This window comes from Pinus tabuliformis, chromosome 1_1, assembly GCF_031772625.1.
Source record: "Pinus tabuliformis cultivar Carrire ecotype Pingquan chromosome 1_1, CPIR1, whole genome shotgun sequence".
NCBI classification, from domain to species: Eukaryota; Viridiplantae; Streptophyta; class Pinopsida; order Pinales; family Pinaceae; genus Pinus; species Pinus tabuliformis.
This window is the reverse complement of record NC_142297.1, coordinates 934,289,636-934,296,495: the sequence shown is the minus strand read 5'-3', so window position 1 is coordinate 934,296,495 and position 6,860 is coordinate 934,289,636.

Below are 6,860 nucleotides of genomic sequence, written 5' to 3'. Positions count from 1 at the left end.
GATGAATTCAAATATCCAACAGAATGTTCTCTATCTCCTTCATGCCTATTAAATTTTGATGATTTGATATGGTCATTTTAAAAGGCCTAGTTTAAAGGATTTATGAATTAGTACTTTTATGATCGACTACTCATCCAAATCATTACATGTTTTGGTGAGAAGAACCTACTCTTCCAAATTGTGTAACCGTTTCTGTGTGTAGTTCATCCAAAGGATGCCAACCAGACAACCTCTCAAGTCTCAACTCAAAGATTGATATAAGTGAAGTACGTTTAGTAGATGCACATGTTAATATCACCACCATCATCCTCCCTCTATTTCAATTGTTTTCAAAAATAGCAGGCTCATTTGTTTTGAAGCATTGCTATGGACTATCATTTGCCCTCCCTCCTCTGTTTCAATGTTTTAAAGAGCTATGGGCCCACTCATTTTGATGCATTGTTCTGGTCCAAAATGTTTTAAAGAGCTATGGACCCATCTTTCTTGTGTTTGGATTGGGCCTAGCCAAGTTGGAGAGGCAGATTATGTGCATGTGTCGAGGTGTAATCTCTCTGTGAACAGGCCGAAATATCTTGTGTATTGCAACACAACCCTGGAACAACTTTGATATAAAGGCCGAGTTGTAGCGCATGAGTATAGGGCTTCTAGAGGAGGATTTGCATAGGTGTTTGAGGACTGTTAGGCCGAGTTGGGGCAGCACTGTAGATTTTAGAGGAAGCCCAAGATAGGGTCAAAAACCTTAGAAGATATTGTACACAAGGTCGAGTATTTTAGGGCAGACGATGACGTCCTAGAGAGGTATTTGTATGTCTTTCATGTTAATGTTTTGCTAGGGATTGTCGGTCTAGTTTTGGAAAGTTTTGAAGCAGCCTAAGTACAGTAGTTAGAGGATTGTTAGTGGCTGTTTGGGTAACCCTAAGTGTTGTGGACAAGTGGCAGATTTGTCACAACAAGAGGATTGTCCAGCGTATGTCCTAAGAATTGAATTTTAGAGAAGGGTAGTCAAGAGGGCTAGTTATTGGGCCCTAGTTTTGTGATTGACAGTGTGCCAAATCAGAGACAAGAGGGCAGCTCCAAGCCCTAAGTCTGTTCATCTTTGGAGTAGTAGAGAGGAAAGTAGACAATGGTTAAGACCCTAAGGGTTGGCACTCTTGGAGGAGGATTTGCGTAGGTCTTTGAGGACTGTTAGACCGAGTTGGGGCAACACTGTAGCTCTTACAGAAAGCCCTTGATAGGGCCAAAAACCTTAGAATATATTGTGCATAGGGCCAAGTATTTGAGGGTAGATGATGGCGTCCTAGAGAGGTATGTTGTCTGTCTTTCATGTTGATGTTTTGCTATGGCTTGTAGGTCTGTTTTTGGAAAGTTCTGAAGCAGACTAAGTACAGTGATTGGACTGTTAGTGGCTGTTTGGGTGGCCCTAAGTGTTGTGGACAAGTGGCAGATTTGTCACAATAAGAGGGTTGTACATTTTATGCCCTAAGAATTGACTTTTGGAGGAGTAAAAGGGCAGTCAAGAGGGCTAGTTATTGGGCCCTAGTTCTGTGATTTGACAGTGGGCCAAATCAGAGATAAAAGGACAGCTCCAAGCCCTAAGTCTGGTCTTCGTTTCATGGTTTCTTTGTGCCTGCATATCAAGGATCATGTTTATCGAGGAACCGAACCCATTTCTCACAGAAACAAGCACCCAACAACAGATACAACGTTTCTTATATGTTTCTTGTACATAAAATATATTTCATGCAAATTCGATGCATCGGAATCAGATTGGCGATGACCTCGCTGTGAACTAAAGAATAACCGCATGACCTCTCTGTGACCTAAAGAATAACTGCATGAGTGTGTCTCTAAACTCTGTAGGCGGCCTATCTAACTCTGAAACTACTATTCTATCTCTATATTGGTCCCTCGGTATACAATTCAAGCATCCGAAAGATTGAAAGATTGGCAAGCCGGCGCTAGAACTATTGACTGGAATCTTAAGAAACCTACCCATGAAAACTTTAAAGAAGTAACCAGTAAGCGATACCTATTCCTCTGAATAATGATTTCTTCCCAGAGCATTAGTTGCCACAATGGTCTTTCCCTGCTCTTCTCACTGGGTGCCAAGAGAATGGTTACAGTATTACGAGAGAAACATCTTTGTCCCAGCTTTAGTAAGCCAGAAAGGATTAAAAAGTTATGGAGGCATAAACCTCTGGCTGATTAAACAATTCTGGGATGCTACTTTAGGTCTTTTTTCTATTAGCATCAATTTTTTCCATTTTAATTTAATGGGCTTACAGACCGACCAGACATCAGCATCATTTAATACAATTAATCTGCAGAGCTCTGTGAAAATTATAAAAGGAAACATAAATCCCAAATCCCAATCTCAATTCAAGACCAGTATACCAGCATTGTAGATAAGGACACTGTTCCACGCTTACAGCAGCACACATTCTTGAATTTCAGACTCTCCCCCGTTGGGAGAACACTAGCATTTTATAATCTCTAGCCATTTTCATGCTTTCAAAATCCACAGTTGTTGTAGCCCTAGAGCACTGCTGCGAGTATAGACGAACGATACTTCCTTGTGGCATTATTTCTCAGAGATAAACAGGGTGTAGAATCTTCAGAAGAAAGATACTTCTTTGTGGGCCCATTTCTCAGAGATAAACACGGTGCAGAATTTTTCTGCATTGAGAGCTACGATTTCTTGAGCTTCTAGGATGAAAATGACTATCCAGAGTCAGTTATATTCTCTATTTCTACTTGCGGTAATAGTCTGCCTTCAAATCCTAGCTCCAAATTGTTCTGCAGCAAAAACTCACTGAATTGTGGACAACATCATGGGTTTCCCAAGAGGGCACCCCACTATACAAGCAACAGGGTAGACGCAACAACAGAAACAGAATTCTTTTTTTTTCAGTACAGAGTCCTGAACAAGTAGTTAAATTGGTCCATAAGTAAGTGCCCCATTTAAATTTTTTCAATCTCCAGCTATATATTTGAAAACGATGAGAATGACATCTATACTAATTGATTTCAATTGAGTATCTGAAATGCAGAGTATTGCTTATAAAATTTTACTGATTTTATGCATGGGAGTGGCGTGTGATGCAGAAGTATCAATGATTCTCGAAGAGAGCTGAGCTATTTGTCCTGTGGAACCAGTAATCCAAAAGATGATTGATGGCGTTGTGAACCAAATTGGCAAATGAACAGGCAAAAGCTTGCAGATTGTGTTATTGGCTTTGGCCAGAATGCCATTGGAGGAAAGGGCGGTCAATACTATGTAGTAACCTATTCCAGTGACAACGATGTTGTGAATCCCAAACCTGGTACTCTCCGCTACACTGTTATTCAAGACGAGCCGCTCTGGATCATATTTGAGAGTGACATGGTCATTCAGCACAAAGAAGAGCTCATCATGAATAGTTTCAAGACCATTGATGGCAGAGGTGCCGATGTCCATGCCCACGGTGCCTGCATAACGATACAGTATGTGACCAACATCATCATTCATGGTATCAGCATCCACGACCGCATTCAAACAGGAAATGCCTTGGTGAGGGATTCCCCTGAGCATTATGGTTGGAGAACGCTGACAGATGGCGATGGCATTTCAATTTTTGGAGGACGCTATATCTAGATAGACCATTGTTCTCTTTCCAACTGTAACGACGGCCTAATCGATGCAATTATGGGATCCACTACCATCACCATATCAAATAATTACTTCACTCACCATAACGAGGTCTCATACTGCCATTAGATTCCTTTCAACTAATTTACAGTTCTGTCTATTAATCTTTGTCACAGACAAAAAGCTGAAATGGTAATTTCTATGGAGGTCATGCTTCTGGGTCACAGAGACAGCTATGTTCAAGATATAATAATGCAAGTAACGATCGCCTTTAATTACTTTCGTGAAGCCCTTATCCAGAGGATGCCTAGGTAAACTCTCTTCCCAACATGAAATCAACCTCTCTGAATCTCTGTGATGTCATGGTATTGCCATAATTGTAGAAGGATTTCACAAGGTTACATTGATCATATTAGGAATGGAATGGTGCATTTCGCAACGTCTGGTCATCTTTGGAGCAGTAAAGAGGGAAGAAGTGGACAATGGACTTCACATTCTTCACCATGTTCATGCTATTCATGTTGTAGAATAATAGCATTTTTCTTTGACAATTTCTTCAACCAACATGTAATTTCTTCAATCAGGGAAATTGCAGAAGTTCAAAGCACTGTACAACATGTAATGATAGGATTTTTCTTGTTCTAGAAAGTGCGAGAAAGGTTTTCTCAAAGCAAATTGTAAGGTAAAAGGAGAGGGTGAATGGGATGAATTTGTTTATGTTCAGTTATCATATATCATAGATGGCTTGGCAACAAAGATTACTGGAAATTTTAGTGAGGAGCAGACTGTTTAATCAAATAGTCCACTGAAATTGCTCAAAGAGACCCTGAAATCTTGGTTGCCATCTCTCTTCTCTATGGAAGAAATGGACATTCTCAAGATGTTGTTACATACGATGAAATTGTTGGGAATACGAGAGTTGTTGAAAATGGACCATTCAGTCCAGAGGTGATGGGGATCCCAACATATTTTTATTTGGATTTTAATGTGTCTCTATTTTCAACAATGATCAAACACACCAGAAATGGATATTGCAGTCTGGAGATGATGAATTGGTTACTTTGGATTATGGACTTCACTTTGGCAGCTTTATCTTGAGATTTTGGGATTCTCAAGTGATCCCAAGAAGGACGTGTGTGCCCAATAGGAGCAAGATGTTACCCCCTGGTTTGCATGAGGGTACCATAAGAAATATGTTCCTCAAAATTATCCCACAATTTGTGGACAGAGGAGATCGATGAAATGTTTGGATTTCTATTACTATGATCAACCTCTACTAGCTCTGATGATAGATATGAAAGTCTGTGGGCTTTCTCCTAAATTAGAGACAAGGCTATGGTTTGACAGACACTTATGGGAAGTTGGATTTCATATCGAAGAAGATAACTAAGATAATTAATCCCATGGCTGGAACATCACCTGGTATAAGTGATGATCCCACAATGAAGTGTAACCTAGTGTGATGAGTAGACACGGTATTGTATTGAGAAGCGATGGCGTGTTGTCTGAAATGTATAACCAAGATGTCACCCTACAACAATGTTGTCCACAGGGATGATGGAGATATTAGACAGTTGCAGCAACTAGACAACATTTGAAGTAGATCTTCCATTACTTATAAGGCACTAGATGGCTACTAGTTCGTACAATTACTGTGGGGCATGCATATCAAACCCTAGTCAAGGGCGAACAACCACCAACTCGAAACTAAGTTTTTAAAGAAACCAAAGCTTATATCTATTCATGAAAGTAAAAATCAGATATCAAATCAAAAATTTTAAAGTAGATGACCTCAATGGACCATGTGGGCCCTCACATTTGAGTCATGTGCCTCACCACTCCATCTCCATAACATATCATGCAAGCACTGTGCCATGACACACAACGCTGCTACATGCCAATATGTTATGCCTATTATGGGAAGCAACTGTCTGTCTCACTGGTAGCCATAATTTTCATTTCTTCGAGCACATTGTTCCACCCCAAACCAAAGAATTACCATATCTTCCTAGTTGAAAACATCAAATGGAAAGATCCACGGGGATTTGTCAAAATCCCAGGTTATTTTGCAGGTCATGTGTAGTAGTGAGCTATACCAGGTTACAATGTCTCGAGTGGGTTTTAGTCATTTGGTCAAACCAATGAACTTTAACATGTCACCAAGGTCTCAAGTTGACTCAACACCCTAAACACATAGTTGTGTTAATTTGACCAGCAGACAAAATTACCACATCTGAGAAGGTGCAAGATCTAAAAATATGCTATAAACTGATAAGCCTCAATGAAAACAAAACAAATATTGCTTTCAGAACAAATAATGACTCAAACAAACCAGTACAGAAAGAGAAATGGGAAAAACACATGAAATCCCACAAAATAGTGAATTTCATAATTTTAAACAGCAAGAACTTACAATGGAATCTTAAGAAAACCTTTCCTAAATACAAAAACTAAACTGAACCTAAACGTCCACTGAAACCAAAAAAAAAAAAAAAAATGTCCACCAACCTAGTATCTTATGACTGATTTAAAATGCATGGCAGAGCTCAAAAAACTTCGGGTCATAGAAAATGTATTTTGTGACTGATTTGAAGTGCATGGCAGAGCTCGAAAAACTCCGGATGACAGAAAATGTGAAAGACTATCTCACAAAGGTCATCATCCTTAAATTCCTTCAAAATTCCGTAAGAAACCAAGAGCTGCAGGAATGCACATGCCTCAACAATACTTATCCAGGATTCAACCTCAAGTTTGAGTTTAGATTTCCATGCAGTAGAGCAATATTCTGAGTCTTTTTCCATCTCCGACAACACCTTACACAGTGATAAAACAAAACGAACGACATTCAAGGGAAAATGGCAAGCATGTCTCAGCTCCCGAATGTATGTATACCATTTATCGGTAGTATCGTTCACATAAACGCAACCTGAGGGCTGTAGAATCATCTTGGCCGGGTTCACCGCATATCTTAGCGCCGCAAGGACTTTGTTACAGATTGTCTTCATGTAACCACGGGAATCCGCCAAGAAATTGTTCAGACCCTCACCATCCATTTTCAGACCAACAGGATCCTAGAGTTTAGTATTCAGCTGAGTTTAACAACACTAGCATTTTAATCAATCAACAAATACATCACCTAAATCATTACAAATATAGACCCCCTTAAGATGTAAGCATTATTAAGTATTATCTATCTTATTCATAGGGTCTCATTCTTAGGAACCATTATGAG